Source organism: Trachypithecus francoisi, unplaced genomic scaffold, assembly GCF_009764315.1.
Source record: "Trachypithecus francoisi isolate TF-2019V2 unplaced genomic scaffold, Tfra_2.0 Contig00127, whole genome shotgun sequence".
NCBI classification, from domain to species: Eukaryota; Metazoa; Chordata; class Mammalia; order Primates; family Cercopithecidae; genus Trachypithecus; species Trachypithecus francoisi.
In genome coordinates, this window is record NW_022680482.1 from 9,473 (window position 1) to 20,166 (window position 10,694).

Genomic DNA, 10,694 nt, shown 5'->3' on the forward strand with positions numbered 1-10,694 from the left:
ATTCATGCATCACAAAGAACTTTCTCAGAAAGGTTCTTTCTAATTTTTATCTGTGGATATGTCCTTCGTCACCATAGGCTTCAATCAATCCAAAATATCCCTTCTCAGATTTCTCAAAAATAGTTCTACCAAACACATTTGTGAAAAGAATCGTGTAACTCTGTGAGATGAATTAAAACATCAAAAATCAGTTTCTGAGAAAGCTTCTTTCTAGTTTTTATATGAAGATATTTCCTTTGTCAAAATAAGCTTCAATGTGCTCCGAAATATCCCATTGCAGATTCCAAGAAAAGAGTGTTATCAAACTGCTCAATACAAACAACAGTGTAACACTGTGAGATAAATTCAGACATCACAAAGCAGTTTCTCAGGAAGCTTATTTCCAATTTTGATCTGATGATATTTCCTTTTTCACCATAGGCCTCAATGCACTCCCAAATATCCCATTGCAGATTACATGAAAACAGTGTTACCAAACTGTTCCATGAAAAGATATTTGTAACTCTGTGAGATGAATTCACACATTACAAACAACTTTCTCAGAATGCTTCCTTCCAGTTTTTATCTGAGGATATTTCCTTTGTCACCATAAGCTTCAATGCAATTAAAAATATCCCTTCTCAGATACCCTAAAAAGAGTGCTACCAATATGCTCCATGAAAAGAGTGTTGTAACTCTGTGAGAGGAATTCACATTTCACAAAGCAGTTTCTCAGAAACCTTCTTTCTAGTTTTTATATGAGGATATTTTCTTTTTCACCATAGGCCTCTACTTGCTCCCAAATATCCCTGCGTATATTTTACGAAAACAGCATTAGCAAACAACTCCAGGAAAAGAAAGGTGTTACTCTGTGAGATGAGTGCACACGTCACAAAAAAGTTTCTCAGAAAACTTCTTTGTAGTTTTTATCTGAGGATATTTCCTTTGTCACCATAGGATTCAATGTGATCCAAAGTATCCCTTCTGAGATTCCCCAAAAACAGTGCTACCAAACTGCACTGTGGAAAGAATGTTGTAACATTGTGCAATAAATTCCCACATCACAAAGCGGTTTCACAGAAAGTTGCTTTTTTGTTTTTGTCTGAGGATATTTCGTTTATCACCATATACTTCAATGCACTCTGAAATATCTCATTGCAAATTCCAAGAAAACAATGTTAGCAAACTGCTCGTTGAAAAGAGCAATGTAACTCTGTGAGATGAATTCACACATCACAAAGCAGTTTCTCAGAAGACATCTTTTTGGTTTTTGTCGGAGGATATATCCTTTGTCACCATAGGCTTCAATGTGCTCCCAAACATCCTATTGCAGATTAAATGAAAACAGCATTATCAAACTGCTCTATAAAAGAATGGTGTAAAAGGTCATTTTTTCTGTTTATCAGTTTATCAGTTTTAGCAACCTGCTCCACGGAAAAAATGGTTTAACTGTGAGATGAATTCACATATCCCAAAGAACTTTCTCAGAAAGTTTCTTTCTAGCTTTTATCTGAGCATATTTCCTTTTTCACAGTAAGTTTCAGTGCGATCCAAAATATCATTTCTCAGATTCCCCCAAAATAGGGCTACCAAACTACTCCATGAAAAGAATGCTGTAACTCTGTGAGATGAATTCAGACATCATAAAGCTGTTTTTCAGAAAGCTCCTTTCTAATTTTAATCTGAGGATATTTCCTTTTTCACCATATTCCTCAATATGCTCCCAAATATACCATTGCAGATTCCACAAAAAAAGTGTTAGCAAACTTCTCAAGAAAAAAATGGTGTACCTATTTGAGATGAATCCACACATCACCAAGAATTTTCTCAGAAAGTTTCTTTCTATTTTTTATTTGAGAATATTTCCTTTGTCACCATAGGCTTCAATGTGATCCAAAATATCCCTTTTCATATTCCCCGAAACAGGGCTACGAAACTGTTCCATGAAAAGAATCCTGTAACTCTGTGAGATGAATTAAATCATCACAAAGAGGTTTCTCAGAAGCTTTTTTTCTAGTTTTTAACTGAGGATATTTCCTTTTTCACCATAGGCCTCAATGCGCTCACAAACATACCTTTGCAGATTCCACAAAAAGAGTGTTAGCAAACTGCTCCATTAACAGAAAGGTGTTACTTTGTTAGATGAATACACAAATCACAAAGAAGTTTCTCAGAAAGCTTCTTTCTGGTTTTTTTTCTGAGTTTATTTCCTTTGTCACCATAGGCTTCAATGTGATTCAAAATATCCCTTCACAGATCCCCTAAAACAGTAGTACCAAACTGCGTCATGAAAAGAAGGGTGTAACTCTGTGAGATGAATTCACACATCACAAAGCTGTTTCTCATCAAGGTTCTTTCTAGTTTTCATCTGAGTATATTTCTTTTTGAAAATATTCCGCAATGAAATCTTGAATATCCCATTTCAGATTCCACAAAAAAAGTGTTAGCACACGTATCAATGAAAAGAACAGTGTAACTCTGAGACATGAATTCGCACATCACAAAGAGATTTCTCAAAAGGATTCTTTCTAGTTTTGATCTGAGGATATTTCTTCTGTCACCATAGGATTCAGTGCGATTCAAGTGACTTCTTCTCAGATTCCCCAAAAACAGTGCTACCAAAGTGATACATGTAAAGAATCCTGTAACTCTGTGAGATGAATTCACAAATCACAAAGAAGTGTCTCAGAAAGCTTTTTTCTAGTCATTCCCTGTGGATATTTCCTTTGTCACCATAAGCTTCAAAGTGCTCCAAAATATTCCATTGCAGATTTCAAGAAAACAGTGTTAACACACTGCTCAATGAAAAGAATAGTGTTACTCTGTGAGATGAATTCACACATCACAAAGCACTTTCTCAGAAAGCTTCTATTTGGTTTTTATCTGAGGATATATCCTTTGTTGCCATAAGCTTCATTGAGCTACCAAGTATCCCTTTGCAGATTCCACGAAAACAGTGTTAGCAAGCTACTCCATGAAAACAAAGGTGTAACTCTGTGAGACGAATTCACACATCAAAAAGAAATTTCTCAGAAAGCTTCTTTCTAGTTTTTTTCTGAAGATATAGATGTTTTCACCATAGGCCTCAATGCTCTCCTAAATGTCCCTTTGTAGATTTCATGAAAACTTTGTTAGCAAACTGTTGCATGAAAAAAATGATGTAACTCTGTGAGATGAATTCACACATCATGAAGAACTTTCTCCGATAGCTTCTTTCTAGTTTTCATCTGAGGATATTTCCTTTGTAAAAATATTCTTTGATGCAATCCAAAATATCCCTTCTCAGATTCCCCAAAAACATGGCTACCAAAAGGCTCCATGAAAAGTATTGTGTAACTCTGTGAGCTTAATTCACAAATCACAAAGTAGTTTCTCAGAAAATTTCTTTCTAGTTTTTCTGAGGATATTTCCACTTTCACCATAGGCCTCAGTGTGCTCACGGATAGCCCTTTGCAGATTACACGAAAATAGTGTTAGCACACTGCTCCATGAAAAGGAAGGTGTGTATTTGTGAGATTAATTCACACATCACAAACGAGTTTCTCAGTAAGCTTCTTTTTGGTTTTTGATGAGGATGTTTCCTTTGTCAACACTGGCTTCCGTGTACTCCAAAATATCCTGTTGCAGATTCCCCAAAAACAGTGCTACGATACGGATCCATGAAAAGAATGATGTAATTCTGTGACATGATTTCAAAGATCACATTGCTGTTTCTCAGAAATCTTCTTACTAGGTTTTATCTGAGGATATGTCCTTTTCAACATATTCCTCTATGCACTCCCAAATATCCTATTGCAGATTCCATGAAAAAAGTGTTAGCAAACTTCCCAATGAAAAGGACAGTGTAATAGTGTGAGATGAATTCACACAACCCAAAGTAGTTTCACAGACTGATTCATTTTGGTCTGTATCTGAGGATATTTCCTTTGTCTCCAGAGGCTTCAATGCACTCCCAAATATCCTATTGCAGATTACACAAAAAAAGTGTTATCAAACTGCTCAAAGAAGACTGTGATGAAACTCTGTAAGATGAATGCCCACCTCACAAGGCGGTTTCTCAGAAAACTTCTTTCTAGTTTTTATCTGAGTATATTTCCTTTCACACGATAGGTCTCAATGTGCTCCCAAATATCCTTTTGCAGATTCCACGAAAACAGTGTTAGCAAACGGCTCCATGACAAGAAAGGTTTAATTCTCTGATATGAATTCACACATCACAAAAACTTTCTCAGAAATCTTCTTTCTAGTTTTTATCTGAGGATATTTCCATTGTCACCTTAGGCTTCAATGTGACCCAAAATATCCTTCTCAGTTTCCCAGAAACAGTGCTATGAAACTGCTCCATGAAAAGAATCATGTACCTCTGTGAGATGAATTCCCAAATCATAAACCAGTTTCTTAGTAAGCTTCTTTCTGGTTTCTGTATGATGATATTTCCTTTTTAACTATAGGCCTCAATGTACTAGTGAATATGCCTTTGCAGATTACACAAAAATAGTCTTAGCAAACTGTTCCATTAAAATAAACATGTACATCTGTAAGATGAATTCAAAAATCACAAAGCAGCTTCTCAGAAAGCTTTTTTCGGTTTTTCTCTGAGGATATTTACTTTGTCACTGTAGGCCTCAGTATGTTCTCAAATATCCTATTGCAGACTTCGTGAAAGAAAGGTTATCAAACTGCTCAATGAAAAGAATGGTGGAACCCTGTGAATTGAATTCACACATCAGAAAAAACTTTCTCAGAAAGTTTTTTTCTAGTTTTTATCTGAGGATATTTCCTTTGTCACCATATGCTTCAATGAGATTCATAATATCCCTTCTCAGACTCCCCAAAGACAGTGCCACCAAACTGATCTATGAAAAGAATTGTGTAACTCTGTGAGATGAATTCACACATCACAAAGCAGTCTCTCAGAAAGCTTCCTTCTCGTTTTTATCTGAGGATACTTAATTTTTCACTATAGGCCTCAATGCACTCCCAAATATACCTTTGCAGATTCCACGAAAACAGTGTTAGGAAACTGCTCTATGAAAAGAAAGATGTAACTCTGTGAGATGAATTCCTACATTACACAGAACATTCTCAGAAATCTTCTTTCTAGATTTTATCTGAGGGTATTTCCTTTTTCACTGTAGGCTTCAATGCACTCCAATATATCCCTTTGCAAATTGGACGGAAACACTATTTGCAAAATGCTCCATGAAAAGAACGGTGTATTCTGTGAGATTAATTCACACATCACAAAGCAGTTTCCATAAAGCTTCTTTCTAGTTTTTATCTGAAGTTATTTCCTTTGTCACTGTAGGCTTCAATGGAATCCAAATATACCATCTCAAAATCCCCAAAAACAGTGAGCCCAACTGGTCCATGCAATGAGTCCTGTAACTCTGTGAGATGAATTCTTACATCACAAAGCTGTTTCTTCAGAATTCTTCTTTTTAGTTTTTAATCTGAGGATATTTCCTATTTCACCATAGGCCTCAAGGTGCTCCAAAATATCCCTTTACAGATTCCACAAAATCAGTGTTAGTAAAGTACTCCAAGAAAATAAAGGTGTAACTCTGTGAGATGAATTCACAAATCACAAAGCAGTTTCTCAGAAAGCTTCTTTCTAGTTTTCATCTGGCTATATTTCCTTTGTCACCATAGGCTTCAATGTGATCTAAAGTAACCCTTCCCGGATTCCCCAAAACAGTGCTACCAAACTGATCCATGAAAAGAATCGTGTAACTCTGTGAGATGAATTCACACATCACAAAGCAGTTTCTGAGAAAACATCTTTCTTGTTTCTATCTGAGGATATTTAGTTATTCACCATAGGCTTCAATACCCTCCCAAATATCCCTTTGCAGATTCCACGAAAGCAGTGTTGGCAAACTGCTCTGTGAAAAGAGTGGCATAACTCTATGTGATGAATTCACACATGACAACGAACTTTCTCAGAAAGCTTCTTTATATTTTCATCTGAGGATATTTCCTTTGTCACCATAGGTTTCAATGTGATTCAAAATATCCTTTATCAGATTCCCCATAAACAGTGATCCCAAACTGATCCATGAAAAGAATCGTGTAACACTGTGAGATGAATTAACCCATCCAAAAGCGGTTTCTCAGAAAGCTTCCTTCTACTTTTTCTATGATTATATTTCCTATGTCACCATAAGCTTCAGTGCGCTCTGAAACATTGTATTTAGGATTGCAAGAAAACAGTGTTAGCAAGCTGCTCAGTGAAAAGAACAGTGTAACACGGCTAGATGAATTCACCCATCACAAAGCAGTTTCTCAGACAGTTTCTTTTTGGTTTATTTATGAAATTATTTCGTTTGTCACCAGAGGTTTCATTGTGCTCCCAAATATCCTATTGCAGATTCCACGAAAACAGTGTTATCAAACTACTCAATGAAAAGAACGGTGTAACTCTGTGAGATGAATTCGGACATCAGAAAGCAGTTTCTCATAAAGCATCTTTTTGGTTTATCTATGAGGATATTTTCTTTGTCACCATAAGCTTCAATGTGTTAAGACATATCAGAGTGCACATTCCAAGAAAACAATGTCAGCAAACTGCTCAGTGGAACTCTGTGAGGTGAATTCAGACATCACAAAGCAGCTTCTCAGAAAGATTTCTTCTATTTTTAACAGGATAATTCCTTTCTCACCATGAGCCTCAATGCACTCAAAAATATCCCTTTGCAGATTGTACGAAAGTAGTGTTAGCAAGTTGCTCCATGAAAAGAGAAGTGTAACTCTGTGAGATGAATTCGCATATCACAAAGAACTTTCTCAGAATGCTTCTTTCTAGTTATTATCTGCGGATATTTCCTTTGTCACCATAAGTTTCAATAAGATCCAAATTATCCCTTCTCAGATTACCAAAAAACAGTGCTTCCAAACTGATCCATGAAAAGAATCGTGTAACTCTGTGAGATGAATTACACATCACAGAGCAGTTTCTCAGAAAGCTTCTTTCTAGTTTTTATATGAGGATGTTTCCTTTGTCACCATTAGTTTCGATGCACTCCAAAATATCAGATTGCAGATTCTAAGAAAATAGTGTTGGCAAACGGCTCAATGAAAAGCACAGTGTAAATTTGTGAGATGAATTCACACATAAAAAGGAGTTTCTCAGAAACTTGTTTCTAGTTTTTAACCCAGGATATTTCTTTTTCACCATAGACCTCAAAAAGCTCCCAAATATACCTTTGCAGATTTCAAGAAAACAGTGTTAGAAAACTGCTTCTTGAATGGAAAGGTCTAAATGTGTAATATGAATTCACACATCACAAAGAAGTTTCTCAGATAATTTCTTTTTAGTTTTTATCTGAGAGTATTTCCTTTGTCAACATAGGCTTCAATGCAATAAAAAATATCCCTTCTCAGATTCCTCAGAAACAGTACTACCAAACTGCTCCATGAAAAGAACAGTGTAACTCTGTGAGATGAATTCACAAATCACAAAGCAGTTTCTCAGAAAGCTTCTTTCTATTTTTCATCTGAGAGTGTTTCCTTTGTCAATATAAACTTCAATGTGCTCAGAATATCACATTATAGATTCCAAGAAAACTGTGTTAGCAAACTGCTCCATGAAAAGAACAGTGTAACTCTGTAAGATGAATTCACATATCACAAAACAGTTTCTCAGAACCCTTCCTTCTAGTTTTTGTCTGAGTATATTTCCTTTCTCACCATAGTCCTCAATGCACTCCCAAATATCCCTTTGCAGATTCCACTAAAACAGTGTTAGCAAACTGCTCCATGAAGATTGAGCTGTAACTCTGTGAGATGAATTCACACAAAACAAAGTTTATTCTCAGAAATCTTCTTTCTACCTTTTATCTGAGGATATTTTCTTTGTCACCATAGGCTTCAGTGCGATCCAAAATACCCCTTCTCAGATTCTCAAAAACTGTGCTTCCAAACTGCTCCAAGAAAACAATCGTATAACTCTGTGAGATGAATTATCACATCACAAAGCTGTTTCTCAGACAAATTCCATCTAGTTTTTATCTGAGTATATTTCCTTTTTCAACATAAGCCTCAATGCGCTCCCATATATCCATTTGCAGATACCTTGAAAACAGTGTTAGCAACTGCTCCATGAAAAGAACAGTGTAACTCTGTGAGATGAATTCACACATCACAAAGCAGTTTCTCAGAAAGCTTCTTTCTAGTTTTTATCTTAGGATATTTCCTATTTCATCATAGGTCTCAAGGTGCTCCCAAATATCTGTGTGCAGATTCCATGAAATCATTGTTAGTAAAGTGCTCCAAGAAAAGAAGGGTGTAACTCCATGAGATGAATTCACAAATCACAAAGCAGTTTCTTAGAAGGCTTCTTTCTAGTTTTTGTCTGAGGATATTTCCTCTGTCAACAAAAGCTTCAATGCACTCTGAAATATTCCATTGAAGATTTCAAGAAAACAGTGTTAGCAAACTGCTCAATGAAGAGAACAGTGCAATTCTGTGAGATGAATTCACGCATTACAAAGCAGTTTCTCAGAAAACTTTTTTTTGTTTTTATCTGAGGATATTTCCTTTTTCACTAGAGGCTTCATTGCATTCCAAAATATCTTATTGCAGATTCCGTGAAAACAGTGTTATCAAACTGCTCCATGAAAAGAAAGATGTAATTCTGTGAGATGGAGTCACACATCACAAGGAACTTTCTCAGAAAGCTTCTGTCTGTTTTTAATCTGAGGCTATTTCCTTTGTCAATATAGGCTTCATTGCGATCTAAAATGTCCCTTCTCAGATTCCCCAAAAACAGTGCTAAAAAACTGTTCCATGAAATGAACCATGTTACTCTGTGAGATAACTCAAAAATCACCAAGTAGTTTCTCAGGAAATTTCTTTCTAGTTTTTGTATGAGGATATTTCCTTTTTCACTTTAGGCCTCAATACACCCATGAATATCCCTTTGCAGATTCCCTGAAAATAGTGTTAGTAAACTGCTCCATGAAAATAAATGTGTAAATTCATGAAATGAATTCACACATCACAAATCAGTTTCCCATAAAGCTTCTTTCTAGTTTTTATCTGAGGATATTTCCTTTGTCCCTATAGGCTTCAATGAGATCCAAAATATCACTTCTCAGATTTCCCAAAAACTGTACTAGCTAACTTCTCCATGCAAAGAATCGTGTAACTCTGTGAGATGAATTCTCAAATCACAAAGGAGTTTTTCAGAAAGCTTCTTACTAGATTTTTTTTCTGTGGGTATTTCCTTTGTCACCCTAAAGTTGAATGTGCTCTAAATTATCCCATTGAGGATTCCTAAAAAACAGTGTGAGCAAACTGCTCAATGAAAAGAACAGTGTAACTCTGTGAGATGGATTTAAACATCACAAAGCAGTTTCTCAGAAAGTTTCTTTCTAGATTTTATCTGAGCATATTTCCTTTATCACTATAGACCTCATTGCACTCCCAAGCGTCCCTTTGCAGATTTCACGAAAACATTGTTAGCAAACTTCTCCATGAAGCAAAAGGTGCAACTCTGTGATATGAATTCTCACATCACAAGGACGTTTCTCAGAAAGCTTCTTTCTAGCTTTCATCTAAGGATGCTTCCTTTGTCATCACTGGCTTCAATGTGGTCCAAAATATTCTTCCTCAGATTCCTCAAAAACAGTGCTACCAAACTCATCCATTAAAGGAATTGTGTAACTCTGTAAGATATATTAAGAAATCGCAAAACGGTTTCTCAGAAAGCTTCTTTCTAGATTTAATATGAGGATATTTCCTTTGTCAGCATAAGCTTCAATGCACTCCGAAGTATCCCTATGCAGATTCCAAGATAACAGGCAAACTGCTCAATGAAAAGAACAGTGTAACTCTGTGAGATAAATTCACATATCAGAAAGAAGCCTCTCAGAAAGCTTCTTTCTAGTTTTTATATGGGGATATTACCTTTGTCACCATAAGCTTCAATGCGCTCTGAAATATCAGATTGCAGATTCCAATTAAACAGTGTAAGCAAACTGCTCAGTGCAAAGATCCGTGTATCTCTTTGAGATTAATTCACACATCACAAAGCAGTTTCTCAGAAAGCTTCTTTCTACTTTTTATCTGGGATTATTTTGTATTCATCATAGGCCTCCATATGTTACCAAATATCCCTTTGAAGAGTCCAGGAAAACAGTGTTATCAAAGTGCTGAATGAATGTAACTCTAGGAGATGAATTAACATATCACAAAAAACTTTCTCAGAAAGCTTCTGTCTAGTTTTTACTTGAGTATATTCACTTGGTCACCATAGGCTTCAATGCACTCCAAAATATCCCTTCTCAGAGTCCCCAGAAACAGTGCTACTAACTTCTCCATGAAAGGAATCTGGTAACTCTGAGAGTTGAATTCACAAATCACCAGTTTCTCAGAAAGCTTCTTTCTAGTTTTTTCTAAGGATATTTCCATGTTACCATAAGCATCTATGAGCTCTAAGATATATCTTTGAAGATTCCAAGAAAACAGTGATATCAAACTGATCAATGAAAAGAACAGGGTAACTCTGTGAGATGAATTAATGCATCACAAATTATTTTCTCAGAAAGATTCTTTTTAATTTTAATCTGAGGATATTTCATTTTTCACCATAGGTCTCAAAGCGCTGCCAAGTATCTCTTTTTAGATTCCATGAAAACAGTGTTATCATACTGCTCCATGAAAAGAAAGGTGTAGATCTCTTAGATGAATTCACACATCACAAAGAACTTTCT